Source organism: Carlito syrichta, unplaced genomic scaffold (genome assembly GCF_000164805.1).
Source record: "Carlito syrichta isolate Samal-C Ts95f unplaced genomic scaffold, Tarsius_syrichta-2.0.1 Scaffold308290, whole genome shotgun sequence".
Classification (NCBI taxonomy): Eukaryota; Metazoa; Chordata; class Mammalia; order Primates; family Tarsiidae; genus Carlito; species Carlito syrichta.
Genome location: NW_007252386.1, coordinates 267,043 through 286,212, shown reverse-complemented (window position 1 = coordinate 286,212; position 19,170 = coordinate 267,043).

The following is a 19,170-nucleotide window of genomic DNA, read 5'->3' as shown; positions in this document are numbered from 1 at the left end:
GGCGCCGGCCGAGGGGCGGGGCTTCCAGCGCCCGGGCGCCCGAGCTCCTCCGCGCCCGCCGCGGCACCCGCAGCCCCTCCGGTCATTGTTCCGCGTGGCCGACGCCGCAGGTGGCCGCCCTGGGGCTCTGGCCCCTAAGTCGTTCCTCTTTTGAAGCCCTTGCCGTCGCCTCCCCGCAGGCCTCTGGCTCGGAGCGGGAGTGGGGCCACGAGGTGGGCGCAGAGCTGAGCGCGCCCTCTGTCACCGCCCGCGCGGGGAGGTCACCCCGCGAGCGCAGATCGGGCTGGGGCCCCCGGGCTGGTGGGGATGGAGGGTCTGGTGGGCCGCACGCGGAAGCCGGGCGCTCCGAGCCGAGGCGTGAACCCGCTCTCCCCGCAGGCTCCCAGGCCCCAGCTGCCGCTCCTCGCAGGCGGACCACCCTTCCTTCCCGGTCCGGGCGACGCCATCGCGCTGGGGCTTGAGGCGCTTGCGTCCTCTGGCGGTCGCATGGCGCCCCACAATTCTCTGCAGCCGCGTCTTGCCTGCGCTGGGCAGGGCCGCCCGACCTGGTGTGCGGGCTCCGGAAATCTGTGAGGCGCCAGCAACCTCCAGTGCGCTGGTCCATGTGCTTCCCGTGAACCTGACAAGTCCTGGCTGGGGTGAGGCAGTGGGTCCCGATCCTTTTCTCTCTCTGAAGAAACACCGTAATTCCCTTTACCCACGAGCTCCAAACTACCATAGGAAACTCAAAACTGTTTGTCGGGCCATGGTGAGATCAGAGGCTAGGAAGTTAGGTGGACTTTGAGATCCAGTCAGTAACACAATAAAAAATATATAGGCATGGCAAAAAGGGGATACGAGTCTCATTGCTCGTGGAAAGAAGCTGCCTTAAGTTCACTTTGTTTTATTTCTTAAAATAAAGCAAAATATAAAAACTCAAATAAATGGCCAGAAGATTGAGGCTTTTAAATTCCATCTTGAGGTTACAGAAAGAATAGGGGCTCAGATCTTGGCGAAACAGGTTATGGTGGCAAAACAGGTTATAGGAGGAGGAGAAGAAGTCTGACTAACAAAGGTGGTCTTATGAAGATGAAGTCTCACAGGTAACAGCGGCCTTTAGAAAGAATAGATGGTGAATGTTTCTGTCAACCCTTTAAAGGTGTCAGACTCAGTTAATCTTTCCTAGATTTGGATAGGGAGGCATCAGAGTAAGACTGGCTGCATCATTGCATATTTTGTTAAAACAAATTTCTCCCACAATGGCAGCTTAGTAGACTTTCCAAAGAGATCTCTTAAAATATGTTTAAAAAAGTATATTTTGGAATGAACTTTTTTGGTTTCCTTAAAGAGCATTCAATAAACACCATGGGCCGTGCGTGGTGGCTCACGCCTGTAAACCCAGCACTTCAGGAGGTTGAGGCAGGAGACTCATTTGAGACCAGGGGTTTGAGACCAGCCTGGGCAACATAGCAAGACCTCATCCCTAAAAATAAAAAATAAAAAATTAGCCAGGCTTGGTGGTGTGCTCCTGTAGCCCCAGCTATTTCAGGAGGCTGAGGCAAAAGGATCACCTGAGCCCCAGGAGGTCAAGGCTGCAGTGAGCTGTGATCATGCCATTGCACGGCAGCATGAGTAATAGAGTGAGACTCTGATGCAAATAAATAACTGAAAAAAACAACTATAGGACCAGAGTTTTGATAACCAAATATTTGCTAGTGTCATTTATCCAGGATGAACTAGAACGTTCATTTCTGTGAAAGAGTAATGAAAACAGCCACACTTTCCTTTGCTTCTAGCCTCTCTCCAAATTATCATGATGGCCTTTCTATAGGCAATCTGAGAAGGGGATACTTGGGTAAAGAATATCCCCGAGGCCCACCCAGCACAGTGTCTCATATCTGAAATCCCAGCACTTTGGGAGGCCAAAGTGGCCTTAGGTCAGGAGTTTGAGACCAACCTGGGCAATATAGCAAGACCTCATATCTCTATTATTATTATTTTAAAAAGAATATCTTTAAAAAATAATAATTATTATTATTTAAAAGGAAACTTGTGATCTCTGGTGGCATCACCCCCTTAAAAATGTCTGCCAGAAAAGTTTCCTCCTCCACCTGACCCTTGTTGTGTCCATATCAATCATCATTTCCTGGGGGCAGTAGGGACAATAATAGATCAATGGACTGCTGGATCATTGGATACCATTAATATTCTGTTGGAAGGAGGAATAGGAAGAAGTCAGATCTTACTCCTATCTAGACTCTCTCCCAATCTCACATCCTTTACTCACATCCCTGCTTAAATCCTCAAAAAGAGAGCAGTCTGCATTCTCAGAGAAATTAAAGGGTAACCTAGTCAAGATTTATTTATTTCTGTTATGGACTTAATGTTTGTGCCTTTCTTCCCCCCAAGTTGTATGTTGAAGCCCTAGCTCTCGATGTGATGGTTATTTGAAGGTAGGATCTTTAGGAGCTAATTAAGTATAGATTAGGTCAGGATGGTGAGACTCTCATGCTGGGATTAGTGTTCTTCTAAGTAGAGGAAGAGAGAGCTCTCTTTCTATGAGCACGTATAGAGGAAAGCATATGTGAGTACACAGTGAAAAGGCTACAAGCTAGGAAGAAAGCCCTCACCAGACATCAAATTGCTAGCACCTTGTTCTTGGACTTTCAAGCTTCCATAACCAGACTGTGAGAAATGCATTTCTGTTGTTTAAGCCATCCAGTCTATGACATTTTGTTATAGCAGCCTGAGAAGACTGAGACAATTTCTTAAATGTTCTTGGATAAGATTTTATAATTTTCTTTTACCTGCTATTTAAGGGAGGGCAGGTTTTTGTATATCTTGTTTTCCAAGGTAGTTCCAATATTTTTATAATTTTTTTCAATTAAGGCAATTCATAAATGCTTAGTTACACGTAATTTTATTTTTATATCTTTAATATTTTGACATAAATTAACCATATAAGGAGAAATTATTAAACATAGGACCCAAACCCATAGACTAATAATGATTACATATAAATTACTATAATTGAATTAAGCATAACTGCTTGATATATAGAAAAAGTTTTGCTTCATGCAGGCGTTTTGAAAATGAAGTTCCAGAGAAACAAAAGCTGCTTCAGAAGGATAATGGAATTCCAGTGCATCTAAAGGGTGGGGTGATTGATGCCCTGCTGTATAGAGTGACCATGATTCTTACAGTTGGAGGAACAGCATATGCCAGCTATCAGCTGGCTATGGCTTTGTTTCCCAAGAAGCAGGACTGACTTTAGTCACCCCAACAGTGACTTGGATCGGGTTGGTTTAGCTCTCTGTGAACCCGTAACTTGACAAGTAGTTCTTCTTTGGGGACCAACCAATACTTATTGACTTGTACTACTGCCACCAATAAAGCAGTCTTTAACACCCCCGCAAATAGCAAACACCAAACCAAAACAAAGAAAAAACCATTCTGCAAAGCTGCTTCCTGTCAAGGAACGGTTTCAGTGTCTGCTCTGCCTCTTTCTGATTTAGATGCCCTAGTATAATTCATTCTGCTATTGCTGGACTGACAGCTTGGAGGTATATATTTTGTCTCTTTTGTAGTGTCACTCTTTGGGATTTGTAGTGAATATGTTGGTTCTTTCTCCTCTTTCCTCCTTAACAGAATCTTGATTTAGTTCAAAAATCTTGCTGCCTGACACAGCCCTTTGCATGAGGGGCACTCAGGGTTGGTAGACTCTATCTGAGCTCATCCCATCCTTCTGGTCAGTGACTGACTAGGAATGAATGAGTGACCCTAGCCATTGAGACATGAGTGAACAACTGCTGAGGAGCTTCTAGGAAAAGTTTCTTCACTCTTAAGAGAATGCCTCAGAAATAATCTCTTTTTATCCTCTGGATGTTTCTAAATGTGACACCTATGACTGCTGGAGCCAGCTTGCAACTACCCTGATGATCAGCTAATACTTAGGAAGGCAAGTGGTGAGTACAAGTAATCTGGGCTTTTTTTTTTTTTTTTTTGAGTTGGAGTCTCACTCTGTCTCCCAGGCTGGAGTGCAGTGTCCGCTCCCAGCCACCGCTCTCGACCTGCTGGGCTCCAGCGATCCTTCCACCTCAGCCTTCCAAGTACCTGGAACTACAGGTGCGCGCTACCACACCTGGCTAATTTTTTGGTTTGTTGTAGAGCTTAGGTCTTGTCAAGTTGCCCTGGCGGGTCTCAAACCTGCGGTCTCAGGAATCTGGGCTTTTGATGACAGATTTGAGCTTCTGAATAAATTAAATAGAAATTTGCAGTACTTCTGGACTTCTTGTCATATGAGAGAATAACTTTCCTTACTTGTTAAGTCAGTGTTAAAGAAAAAAAAATTATTCATGGCACTTGTTGAAGATGGTAAGGCAGACTTTATTCAAGGTGAACTACTTCAGTGGGGTTTTTAGTAGGGGAGAGAGATTGGGTTCAACGCTGAATGCAACAAGGACTGGTGAAGATTTATTGCCAAGGAGCAGGGTGAGTGTTAGTGGATGGAAAATTATTAAAAGGAAGCATCAGGGATAAGGGGAACTCTGGCAAAACCAACCTAACAGGATTCTTGCTGAAGGCAGGCCACACTGCTGATAAGATATAGAGGGTGGAAAATAACTAATTTGATTAGATATCAAGAGTGGGGGATTTTTTCCTAAGCAGACCCAGCAAGATTCTCACAAAAGTGGGCAAAATAGAGATGAACAAGAAAGCCAACAGTTAGGACCTAGTTGAGAATAGAGTTCAGAGAAGTCTGACTAGAGTTAGGTCAAAAAAGTGTTAAATACTTGGTGGCTAAGCTTGTAATCCCAGCACTTTGGGAGGCTGAGGTGAGTGGATTGTCTGAGCCCGTGGGTTTGAGACCAGCCCAGGCAACTTGGTGAGACCTCATCTCTACAATGAAAAAAAATTAGCTGGGCATGGTAGCGCATGCCTGTAGTTCTGGTTTTTTGGAAGGCTGAGGCAGAAGGATCAAGGGAGCACAGCAGGTCGACACTGGGGTGGCCATGAGTGTGCCACTGTCCTTCAACCTGGGCAACAGAGTGAGACTCCAACTCAAAAAAAAAAAAAGTGTTAAATAAAGTTTATAGGAGGCCATTGTTTTGGAGCTCCTGTCTAAGACCTGTACCAAACCAGATGGAGCTCTCATGCTGAAGTTTTATCCAACTTTTCAAGAAAGAGAGAGAGAGAATAGCCAATTCCCAAACAGATCAGTTTTAGCTGATATGATAAAGGAGTCTCCTCTGCTTTAACCCTTATAATAAAAGTAATTTTGAAACAATCAATTCACTTTTATGTTCTCTGTTTTTGCTTTCCATAACTCTTTTCTGAGTATAAAGCCAAACTTCTCTGCTTAACTCATAAGAGCACTCATTCTACTTTGTAGAATGACGTGTTACCTGATTCTAGAATCACAAATAAAAGTTCACTAAGATCTTTAAACTAAATTTGTTGTAATTTTGTCTTGTGAAAGGAGTAAATTTTTGTCATCAGTTTGAGTCAAGAGATTCTGTTATGTGCAAAATATCCCACTGTTACCTATTGCTGTTGGTAAGTAAAAATTACAAAAGGTCATTATTTTGGACTGTTTCTGCGATAGTTTCCTACAGATTGGACAAAAAATAAAAATGGAGTCACCTATACTAACGTTCCCCATCACCAAACCCAAACTAAGTTGTTGTTTGAACTTCTCTGAGAGATTAGGAGAAAGAGATAGCCAATTTCCCCAAATCTTCAATTGCCATGTTAGTGACATTCCCTCTGGTTTAATCCTTACACAAAAAAGGTGGCCTGAAGTAACATTATGTTAACTATCAGTTTTTTTCCCCTTGTTCTGTCTAAAGATAACTCATATACTTTGTTCTTTGCTTCTACTTTCTTTAGCCCTTCTCTGTCTATAAAGCCAACCCCTCCTGCTCAGCTATTGGACACTTATTCTATTTTATGGAATGAAGTTTTACTCTGCTCTAGAATTGCAAGCAAAGCCAATTAAGGTCTTTAAACTAAATTTGTTGCAATTTTGTCTTTTGGCTTGTTTAACAAATTGCCACAAAATAAGTGACTTAAAGGAACACAAATTTACTTCCACAGTTTCTCTGTCAGAAGTCCAGACAAGCTCAGCTAAGGTGTGAAATCCAGGTGTTGGCCAAGTCATGTTTTCTTCTGGTGGCTTGATTTGTTTCCTTGAGGCTGTGAAATTCATGGCAGGTTGCTTCTTAATGCTAGCACCAGAGAATCTCTGGCTATTTTGAGTCTCTAACCTCCAGACCCTATTATAATTATGTCAGGCTCATCCATGATAATGCCTCTTTTGATTGGCTCAAAATAACTAACTAGGAACCTTAATTACATCTGTAAAATTCATTTACCTCTGCCAAGAAATGTAACATAATCACGGGAGGTTTATTCCATCACATTTGCCATATTCTGTTAGAAGCAAGTCACGGGCTGTCTGAACTCAAGGGGAAGGGATTATATAAAGACACTACTTACTAGGAGGTAGGAATCAAGGGTCTGTCCACTATGGTCTAACTGATTCAGGGTGCAAGATGAAGATTGATTTCCTATTGTAGAGGAATATACTTATTTTTCTGGAGTGAAAGTAAAACAGTTCCCTTCAGAGTTTATTGCTTAACCATTTCATGCTCACAATTACATGAACTACACTGAAATGCAAATATGAAAAAAAGTTCTTAAAGCATAACAATATGAACAATTAAATTGGCCTTGATGACTCAAGAGGGACTCCCCTCAAGAGGGTCATTTGGATTAAATTTTGATGAATAAGAAGCAGTTTGCAAAGAAATCGGGGAGGAACAAGTCCAACAGAAACTGGAGTGCATAGTCAAAGGGGTCATGAGAGAATGAACAAACCCCTGTGGTCAGGTTGCTGGGAAGACAATGGCAGGAGACAAGCGAGACTGGGGAGGAGATTGAGGGATATTGTGCACCTTTTTTGAAGCATTCCAAGTAATTCAGACTTGTCCTTCCCTCTAGAAAAGAGTAAGTAGAGGTCAAAGACGTGGCAGGGGTCAGCAGAAGTTCTGATTGTGGTGCAGGATGAGATGGAGTGGAGAGAGACTGAGGTGAGTTAAGAGGCATAGCACTGTTATCGCAGTGTTTCAGAGGAAAGGTTCTGAAGGCTTTGACTAAGTCTCGGCGTGGTGGTGAAGGTGAAAGAAAAGAAATTGTATTTAGGAGCTATTTCTGAGACAAAAAGTGATAGGATTTGAAAATTGATTGGACTGAATTGGGTTGAGGGAGGAACGTAATTGAAAGTTTCCAAACTTTATGGGGACTCTTTTTACAAATTAATTATTTTAAATTTCTACTTATTTATTTATTTATTTTTAGAGTTGGAGTCTTGCTCTGTTATCTAGGCTGGAGTGCAGTGGCATAATCGTAGTTCACTGTGACCTTGAACTCCTAGACTCAAGGGATCCTCCTGCCTCAGCTTCCCGAGTAGCTGGAACTATAGGTTTGTGCCACCACAACCAGCTAATTTTTTAAAACAATTTTTTTGTAGAGATGGGAGTCCTGCTGTAACCAAGAATCTGCTTTGAAACTTAAAAAAAAAAAAGAATCATCTCACTTTTTTTTTCCTTTGAGGCAGGGTTTCACTCTGTCACCCATGCTGGAGTACAGTGGTGCAATCAAGGCTTACTGCAACCCTTACCTTCTGGGTTCGAGTGATCCTTCTGCCTCATTTTCCTAAGTAGCTGGGACTACACACACCACATGCCCAGCTAATTTTTCTATTTTTTTGTAAAAACAGGGTCTCACTTAGTTGCCCAGGATGGTCTCAAACTCCTGGCCTCAAGTGATCCTTCCACCTCAGCCTCCCAAAGCACTGGGATTATAGGCATGAACCACTGCATCCAGCCTATGGTGACTCTTTTCGACTGTAGAAAAATTTTGCACATTTTTCAAGAATGCTTAATAACCTTTCTTATGCCACAAAATTCTACCAGATTAATGTTTGTAAATGACCAATAATGTCATTTAAACAATATTTTTAATGACTAATGTTTAAAAAGACTAATGTACTAGTTTAAAATGACACATTTAATAAAGGAGACCAACTGGATACAGGGCTACTATAACAAAATACCATTAGCTGGGTAGCCTCAAACAACAGAAATGTATGGTCTCATAGTTCTGGAGGCTAAAAGTGCAGAATCAAGGTATATAGGCAGGGCCAGTCTCTCTGAAGGCTCTGGGAAAGAATTCTTCCCTTGCCTTTTCCTAGTTTCTGTTGTTGCCAGCAATTCTTAATGTTCTTTGGCTTGTAGTTGCATTACTATAAGATCTGCCTTTGTCTTCATAGGGCCATCTTTGTATTGTGTCTATCTGTGTGACTCTTCTCATCTTTATATAAGGACACCAATCATATTAGTTAAAGAGCTTGATCTACTCTGATATGACCTAATTTTATGTATGTATGTATGTATGTATGTATGTATGTATGTATGTCAGAGTCTCATTCTGTCATCTAGGCTGGGGTGCAGTGGCATGATCACAGCTCACCACAGCCTCATCCTCCTGGGCTCAGGCGATCCTTCCACCTCGATCTTTCAAATAGCTGAAGCTACAGGTATGTGCCACTACACCCAGCCAAATTTTTAATTTTTTGTAGAGATGAAGCCCTGTGATGTTGCTCAGGCTGGGTTCAAACTCCTGGGCTCAAGCAATCCTCTTGCCTCATCCTCCCCAAGTGCTGAGATTACTGACATGAACCACCGCACCCAGCCAAAGAGGACCTCATTTTAAATAACTCCATCTGCAATGACTCTATTTCCAAATAGGTTCACATTCTGAGATTTTGGGAAGCACATGAATTTTGAAGGGACATGATTCAACCCATTAAACCAATTACATCATAGTATAGTTATCAAAATATTTTTACAAATTGTGATAGAGTAATATATATTCTTTATTAGTGCATTAAATAATGAAATGTGATGTCGGCTCTAAAAGCTTTAATAATTTTTAAGTAGAGATGAATGCAAATGATATGTCAAGACCTCTGCAACAACCATAATATACCTAAAAATTATCTATAATTTCTGTAATTGATGAAGTCATAGATACTGTGAATACTACTATACCTTGTTGTCTATTCATAATAGAAATGCCAATTTTGGTTGGAGGCTAGTAAAAAATAAAAATGGAATATTTTTCACTTATCTCAGTTCATGGACTCCCTAACTTCAATCCTGAATCCCCATTGCTGTGGTCGGAATGTTTGTGTTTCTACCCAACATTCGTATATTGAAACCTAATTCTCAGTGTGACGGCATTTGGAGGTGGGATCTTCGGGATATGTTCAGGCTACCTTTGGGATTGGATTTAGTGACCTTGTAAGAAAGGTCCCTTGTCCCTTTCTCCATGTGAAGACAGAGCAAATAGATGTCCATCTATGAGGAAATGGGCCCTCACTAGACACTGAATCTGCTAGCACCCTGATCTTGGATTTCCCAGTCTCCAGAACTGTGAGACAGAAGTATCTATTGCTTATAAGCTACCAGTTTATGGTATTTTATTATAGTAGCCCACATGAATTAAGACACTCATGCTACAATGTTAAGAACCTCTGCCCTACATAAAAGCAGTTTTTTGGCCAGGTGTGGTGGCTTAGCCTGTAATCCCAGCACTTTGGGAAGCTGAGGCTAGAGGATTGCCTGAGTCTGGGGATTTGAGACCAGCCTGGGCAACTTGGTGAGCCCTCATCTCTACAATAAATCACTAAAAAAAAAAAAAAAAAAATAAATAAATAAATAATAATAAACTAGCCTGGCTTGGTGGCATGCATCTGTAGTTCTAGCTACTCAGCTACTTGGAAGGCTGAGGAGGAAGGATCGCCTGAGCCCAGCAGGTTGAGGCTGTGGTGGCTGTGAGTGTACCACTGCACTCTAGCCTGGGTGACAGGAGTGAGACTCCAATTCAAAAAAAAAAAAAGAAGCAGTTTTTCCTTTTTTATATGTGTTTGTGATCTGTATTCTAGATATCTGACTGATATCTATTTCTTCCTTCTTATATCTAATAAGGTTTTAGTTAGGTAATGGCTGCTCATTTAATCACAATATTCCTCTTCTTTCCCTGTGCAGCTTGTTGTGGCCATGTGACAGTTTTTGTTTGAGAGCTATTGCTGGCCCAAATGATATCTTTGTGTGAATTAGAAAAAGGTGCCCTTTCCTCTGGACAGGTGCAGTGCTGTGACAGGAATAGCATGGTGGCAGTGGACAAGCTGGATTCTAGCCCTTGCTTACCCCTTCTGCCAGATGCTCTTGTGCAATAACTTGTACACCTGTGGGCAGCAGCCTTTTTCTGGCTGGGGGATGTGAGTGGAAGAATGTGAACAACTTCTGGATCTTTTTCATACAAGGAAAAGTTCTGGTCTTCTTTTTCTCTCTTCTCTCATGCTGAAATATGGACCTGGTGGTGAACCATTGCTGAAGGCATCAAGATGGAGCATCAAGATGGAAGAAATTGTGTCATTGACACCATGAGATGCCATACTAGCATTGTCATGCCTGATTGTCATAAAAGAAAATAAACTACAATTTTGCTTATTTTTTATTTGTTTTGTTTATTATTTACTGTATTTTGGGCATTTTCTTGTTCTTTAAGAGATTTAAGTAAGCTGATAATTTAGGAATAAATTTTAATGGAAAAGATTAAAAAATTAACAAAACAGTTCAAGTATGAACTAAAAATTTTATTTACTACAAAATAGTTTTACCTGAAATTCTCACTTTTTTACAATTTTATTTTAATTTATTTTTTGAGTTGAAGTCTCACTGTGTCACCCAGGCTGGAGTGCAGTGGGACGCTGCTCATGACCATCACAGCCTCGACCTGCTGGGCTCAGATGATCCTTCCGCCTCAGCTTTCCGACTAACTGGAACTATAGGCATGTGCTACCATGCCTGGCTTATTCTTTGATTCATTGTAGAGATAAGATCTCACCAACTTGCCGAGGCTGGTCTTGAACCCCTGAGCTCAGACAATCCTCTCACCTCAGCCTCCCAAAGTGCTAGAATTACAGGCTGAGTCACTGCACCTGGCACTTTTTTACAATTTTAAATTCAAACAAGATAAGAACTTCACTGGTAATATAGAATGAAAGACTTGAACTAATTCGCATTCTGATTGCCTTTACTATCACTACACTATCATTGTTGATTTCAAATCTCCTATTTTAATGTAGGACTATGTAGTATCCCAGGGGCTAGAGACATGAACGGTGTCTGAAGTACTCTGGAATTATTCTGAACCTCTGCAAACTTTCTCTAAATGTTTGGGAGTAAGGTACTGGGTCCATGTGTGTTAGGGGCAACTGTGTACTGAGAATTCTTTGAGTCAAGTTCCACGTAGAATATAATACTTGTTAAAGGATAAGTAATACAAATTTCTAATTTGAATTAAATATTATTCAAACTCAAAAGTTACCACAGAAACTATTTAAAACTTGGAGCAATAGGACATTTATCTTTGGAGAAGTATTTTATTACTGACATTGCTTAGAATTCTGGTGATTGTGATAATAAAATGACTGTCATTATTGTTTTCAATTTTTCAATTGACAAAGTACACTCTTACTGCCTGCATCCGAGGCTGACCCATCCACTAGCCTGCCTTTGGTAACCTACTGACTCTATGATTTGTTAACTGCTTATTCCATAGGTTAAGAACCACTGGTCTAGTTTGGGATGCTAGGAAGATTTGGGATTAACATGATTAAACATATTAAGTGATAGGTGCCTGTCAATTCCAGGTGGCAATGTCTGGTAGGCCTTTAAAAATGTGGATCTGGGGTTCAGGGATAGAGATAAAGAGAGTGGCAAAATCTATGTATTATGTAGGAGAGAAATCATAATCAGGAATGTGTCTCCTATGCATTTTTGTGATCAGATGTATCTCTGTTTGTTCCAGAGGTGCCTTAAATCAGGAGAGAATTATCCTGACAAACCATTGTGTCAGTTTTCAATTTAATTAAAAAATATTGAGTAAGTCCTATGTACCAGACATGAAGTTAAGTGCTAGAACTATATACAGCAGTGTGAGGGCCACAGTGTCTGTCGTGGTTGTGAAACTAAGGCTCTAGCTTCCTCGTCCCACCATATTTTTGAATTAGGATTTATACTGGACCACTTTTTGAAACCTCAATAAGGAAGATGCCCATTTAATTACAAGCCAGATTCTTTTTTAGGGGGCTAATAGGCTGGGTTACGCTTAGTAGGGGAATCCAGTTTTTTTTTTTGCTCTCAGTCTAGGTTCACCAAGAAGGACCTTGGAGAGATTAAAGACTGGACAAAAAAACTAGAATTAAACTTTATTTTTGACATGTTCAAGCATATTCAGGATAAGCTTGAAATAAGAAAAAAGTTTTAAAAGAGAATCTTACTGCATAAAGGCACATGTGATCAAGGGAGAAGGGGAGATTTTTACATTTGTGGTCCCAAGTGTACCATAGGGTTGAGTGTACTTAGGTTTGATAAAAGTTTTCTGGTCCTTGAGAGTTTCGAGTTTAAAAAAAAAATCAATAACTGATGTAGATTCTTGGACATCACTTGTTCCTTCATGAGCCACCCAAGTCCAGGGGTCGGGAGTAATGACCATTAATCACTGTGCCGAGTGACTTCTCTGAGGTCTGCATTTGCAGTGAACATTATGGAATACTAGGCCAATAAATAAAACACCACCTTTTACATTTATGAAGGTGTCATTGCTGTCTGAGCTATTTTTTCCAGCATTGGTGTTGGATTTGCACTAATCCTTTGACAATGATGGTATTAATTTGAGTTGCCAGAGTGAGGTTGATTGTTATAGAATGCAGTAAACAGCTTTGGATTTGCCAACACAAAACAGTTTATGGGGTTGTTGTCCAGTAGCTTCTTTGCTTGGAACACACACACCCACTCTTCCCCACATCTCTTATCTAATTTTAGTTGCCTGTGGAGCCATTCCCTCCTACCACATCTTTGTCCTGAACTTTCCTGTTTTCTGGGGGTTACCAAAGAGTTCTCATTCCTGCTTTCTTCCTTTCCTTTCAGAAATACCATTTAAGGCTGGGCACAGTGGCTCACATCTGTAATTCCAGCACTTTGGAAGGCCAAGGTGGGAGGATTGCTTGAGCCCAGGAGTTCAAGACCAGCCTGAGCTACATAGTGAGACCTTGTTGCTACAAAAATTAAAAAAAAAAAAAAAAATTGAAGAATTAACTGGGTGTGGTGGTATGTGCCTGTAGTCTTAGCTACTGGGAGGCAGAGGTGGGAGCGTCACTTTGATCCTGTCTCAAGAAAAAAAAAAACATTTAAATTTTCACGGAAGATCCAAGAACAAGCAATGGAGTTTGGATAAGAAGTGGATTAGGGTCTGTGGTGTAGGACAGGGGCAGGAAGAGGCAAAGCAGAGCTTGTGTGCAGGTATTAGACATATCCATGTGTCTGGACGTGTGCCTGGTGTAGAGTAAGTGCTTTATAATTATTGGCTAAATGCAAAGTAATATTTATTTTTTTATGCCATATTTTACACATTCTTTTGTTGCCTCACGATTAGAATTCATAAAATAGAGTATAAGTAGAATTGAAGATTTACAATCAGGGAAAATAAAAATAAGAATAAACAAATAAGATACCATAAAGAGATGAATTTGATTTTCTGTCATGAGTTTGTTAAAAAATTAACTTTGTTGAGGTATAATTTACATAAAATTTTTAACCTTTTTGTTTTGAAACAATTACAGGTTTTTAGGAAGTTTCTAAAACAGTACAGAAAGGTTTATGTTCCCTTCTCTCAGTTTCCTTCAATGGTTACATACTACATTACTATAGTACAATAGCAAAACCAGGAAATTAACATTGATGGAATGTGTGTGCATAGTTCAATGTCATTTTTTCACCTGTGTAGACTCAGGTAATCACAATCAAGATGGAGAAGGATCACCACAAGGAACTCCCTGTGCTATCTCTTTATAGTCACACCTGACTCTCCCCTCCCTCCCTACCACTCCTAACCCCTGACAAACACTAATCTGTTTTCTATCACTGTAATTTTGTAATCTCAAGAATACCACAATATCCAGTAAATGGAATAATACAGCCTAAGACTTTTTATTGACCTTTTGAGATTGACTTTTTCCACTTAGGATAATGCCCTTGAGATTTATGTATTTCAATATTGCATTCTTTTTCCTTATCTTTTCTCTTTCTTTCTCTCTCTCTCTCTCTCTCTCTCTCTCTCTCTCGAGTTGGAGTCTCATTCTGTTACCCAGGCTGGAGAGCAGTGACACACTCACAGCCACCCCAGCGTCGACCTGCTGGGCTCTGGTGATCCTTCCGCCTCAGCCCTTCAAGTAACCAGAACTACAGGCACATGCAACCATGCCGGGCTAATTTTTGATTTGTTGTAGAGACAAGTTCATTCTCACCAAGTTGGCTGGGCTGGTCTCAAACCCGCCCAGGCAATCTACTCACCTTGGCCTCCAAAGTGCTGGTATTACTGGCTACCGAGCAAGGCCTTTTTTTTTTTTGAGTTGGAGTCTCATTCTGTCACCCAGGCTGGAGTGCAGTGGCATGATCACAGCTCTCTACAGGTGATCTTCTGTCTCAGGCTCCTGAGTAGCTGAGACTATAGGCACATAAGACCACAGCTGGCTAATTTTTAAATTTTTTGTAGAGATGAGGTCTCACTAGGTTACCCACACCGTTGAATTCATTTTTATTGCTGATTAGTATTCTATGGAAGGGATGTACCACTGTTTGCTTAACCATTCATCTATTGAGGGACATTTTGGTTGTTTTCAGTTTTTGGCTATTACAAATAACGCTACTGTGAGAATTCATATGTAGATGTAAAATTTTGTTTCTCTGGGATATATACCCAGGTGTGTGATTACTGGATTGCATGGTAGTTTTATGTTTAGTTTTATAAGAAAACTGTTCACCAGCAACAATCCAGTTGTTCCTCATCCTTGCTGGCATCTGGTATTGCCACTATTTTTAAAAAATCTTAACTTTACTAAGCAGGTATGTAGTTATATCTCATTGTGGTCTTAACTTGAATTTCTCTAATGGCTAGTGATGGTGAACATTTTTTCTGTCATTAGTTTCTAATCTCTTTTATAAAAGACTTCTTCCTGAACCGTGAGAACCAACTGAGACCACATATTAGTTCTCATGCTTTGTCCTAATTAATATCCTTCTTCTCTTTACTCTCTGTGGGATGGTGGTTACTTTTTTGTAATAGTCGCTGTGTTCTCAGTGCTCTAGCATTGCCTGAGGTGAACACTAATCAGGCCATTTATGACAAAGTATTTTCTGAATAGAAGCTCTGTGTTTGGAGATGTTGCCTCCAGGTGACAAAAATGTTACAGTGAAGGCATTCATTCGTGTTCTGAATACAGTATCTCTAGATCTTTTTGGCTCTGTAACTGGATATTATAGTTTATTTTATATCTTGGGGCACAGGTTGGCCTTGGTGAGAAGCCTTGTAAGGTAATACTTAGGAGCTAGGGTCTGGAATCAGACCAGTATGGGTTTTAATTCATGGTTTTGCTGCTTCTGAGTTTTGTTATTAGGCAAGTTGAACTCTCTAAGTTTTAGTTTTCTCATATATGAAATGAGGATAATAATGGCAATTTACTTGCAGGATTGTTGTGAATATTATCTGTTTCAGCTATTGCTGTGTTACATATAATTTCAAAGCTTATTGGCTTCAAACAACAATGATTTATCATTTTTAATGATTCTGTGGGTTGATTGAGCACACTTAGGTGTCACTGTTTTTTTTTTCCCATGTGAAATAGCTGAGGTTGCTTATACAGCCTATATTAGTGTTCACCCTACAGCAATGCCTATGTATATTTAGAGGGTTTTCAGCAGGGGCCGATATATCCAGAAGAGTTTCTCATCCTTCAGGGCCACTTATCACATGGCCTCTCATAGTTCTGTAGTCTAGTCTTACATACTTTGCAGTGTGGCAGCTGGTTCCTATGAGGAAGAAAGCAGAAGTCACCACCAGTTCTGTTAAGCTGGGGCACAGAAGTCCTAGAACATCACTTCCACTGCATTTAAATGGTCAAAGTAAGTTCCAGGAACATCCCAGGCTCAATGAGAGGAGATAGAGACTCCATGTCCTAATGAAAGAGTTGAAAAGTATTTGTGGCCATCTTGAATCCACCAAACTGAGTAAACCCTATGAGAGTGAGAGACTCAAATCACTCAGGACCAGTAGTAGCTGTATACTTTATAGTATCAAGTGCAAAATGAAGATGTGGGTCTCCTTTTTCAAAAATTATGATGAATTTGAAAATGCAGTAGCAATACATTGAACCAAGTGTGTGGCCTCTGTAGGTGCAAGGCCCTGTGTGTCTGCACAAGTCTCATACCCACCATGAAGCTGGCTTTTCTCAGGACCCTGACCTTTTGAACTCTACCTCCTACCCCTTTATTAGTCATGGCATTGCTGAGGGTTAGGATGAGTGTGGTCTGTTTTATATCATCTTTGCAAATTTTATTAATGTCATGAGGCTAGCCAGCATCAAGAGAACAGCAATGCAATATGTTAAACTTAGCTCACAGAAATATATCTTAATAAGTTTCATGTACATGAAAAAAATCCCTTCTGCATGACAAAATACCTTCTAACTTGTTCCTGCTCCTCTCCAATTACCATATCAACCCCAAAGCATAATAAACAACACATTATACAGAGATTAGGAATGGGATGGTGGAAGAACATTGTAGAAGAGAAAGTTGCCTAGAATGAGACATCATGTTACAAAAAATTGGTGGCTCAGCCTGTAATCCTGTGCCTTGGGAGGCTGAGGTGAGTGGATTGACTGAGCCTGCGGGTTCGAGACCCGCCTGGGCAACTTGGCGAGATCTCATCTCTACAATAAATCAAAAAATTAGCTGGGCGTGGTAGCGCACACCTGTAATTCCGGCTACTTGGAAGGCTGAGGCTGAAGGATCGCAGGAGCCCAGCAGGTCGAGGCTGCAGTGGCTGGGAGCAGCCACTGCACTCCAGTCTGGGTGACAGAGTGAGACTCCAACCCAAAAAAAAAAAAATCAACTCAGTCTTCTGGAGGGTTTTTGGATTAAGAACTCCTTATATCTTGGCACCCTGATTACTGCTTAGATTTGGTAATATCCTTCTTATCAGTTAGCATCAATGAATTAAAACAAATGACCAAGTCAACTAAATCTCTTGTATTAAGAAGGGAACAGGTACAGGATCATAGCTTTAACCACAGAAAAGTTGTAACATACAGTAAGATTCTAAAGTTGGTGCATAGTGTGAAAATGAAGTACAGTTAAACTTATCCTTGAATTGGAAGTTTTCGTGTGGACACAAACACGCACTCTCTCAATAAGTCCAACAGTCAGTTTTTCTCCAGCTTGAACATACCACTTTTTCTTCACCCAGTATTGGGAGTAGCAGTTGCTTCATGTTTGGGATCATAATGAAAAAAACAGAACATTACAAACATTCACACTCAGCATTGCGTGATACTTGCTGTATAATGAAACTCAGATCATATGAAAAAAATAGCAGCTTTTGGTCTCTCATTTCATAGAAACTCCTAGCATATGACTGCATTTCTGAAATTTTCTTTTTCTCTTTTCAAGTGCATTTTCTTTTTTTTGACATATAGCAAATATATTTCAAAACAGTGATGAAGAGCTAGATTATCCAGCAAATAGCTTTTTATCAAGAGTCAATTCAAGGGCGCGGTGACCCATACCTATAATCTCATCACTTTAGGAGGCTGAGGTGAGAGAATTGCCTGAATCCATGGGTTCAAAACCAACCTGGACAACTTGGTGAGACCTCATCTCTACAGTAAATCCAAAAATTAACTGGGCATGGTTGTGCATGCCTGTAGTTCCAGCCACTTGGGAGGCTGAGGCAGATGGATCACCAAGCCCAGTAGGTCGAGGCTGCAGTGGCCGTGAGCGTGTTACTGCACTCCAGCCTGGGCGATGGAGTGAGACTCCAACTAAAAAAAAAAAATCAATTTTGATAAATAAATTTACATTCCTATCTTATATACTATATTAAACTATACATTGCAAAGTGGTTACCAATCGAAAGATAAAACTATAAAATTGTTCAAAAGTAATAGAAGAATTTTAAAATTAATTTTGTGATGGGAAAAGCTTTCATAGGCATATAATTTAAAACTATAGAGAAAGAATGAAATTTTTGCTACATAAAATTAAAATTTTATTTTGAAGCTATGGGGTACAATTCAGGGTTAGGTATGCAGATGTTCATTATACAGGTACCCTTGTTGATGCAGTGTGCCCCCTCCCCTGATAGTTTCCCACTACTGCCAATCCCACCTTCCACCCCCCCAGCAATTTCTAACTTTAAGTGCATTTTCTTAGATTTTGCCTGGGCATTCAATAAGTATCTCAAACCTAATATCAAGACAGAAGTTCTTATTTTTCTTCCCATACATACTCCTCCAACATCTTTCCTTTTTCAGTAAATGACTTCATCAATCACCCAGGTGCTAAGATCAGAAATCTAGAAAATAAATATGACTCCTGCCTTAGTCCATTTTCTGCTGCTATAAAACACTATCACAGACCAGGTAATTCATATAAAAAAGACATTTATCTCTCACAGTTGTGGAGGGTGAAAAGTCCAAGAGCATGGTGCTGTGTCATCTCCTGGATGAAGGCAGAAGGGAAGTGAGACAGGGGAGAGGGCCAGCTTCATTTTTTAATCAGGAGCTCATTTCTGTGATAACTAACCCACTCAGTTAATGGCATCAATCTAGTCATGAAAGCAGAGCCCTCATGATGTAATAATCCCTTAAAGGTCCCACTTCTTAATAGCATCACATGGACAATTACATTTTTTTTTGTTTTTGAGTTGGAGTCTCACTCTGTTGCCCAGGCTGGCCATGAGCATGGCCACTCCAGCATCAACCTGCTGGGCTCCCGCGATCTTTCCGCCTCAACCTTCCAAGTAGCTGGAACTACAGGAGTGCACCACCACACCTGGCTATTTTTTAAATTTTATTGTAGAGATGAGGTCTCACCATATTACCCAGTCTCGTCTTGAGCCTGTGGGCTCAGGCAATCCTCTTGCCTCAGCCTCCCAAAGTGCTGGGATTACAGACTTGAGCCTCTGCGTGTGACCACAAAATAATCTTTAGATAAATTATTT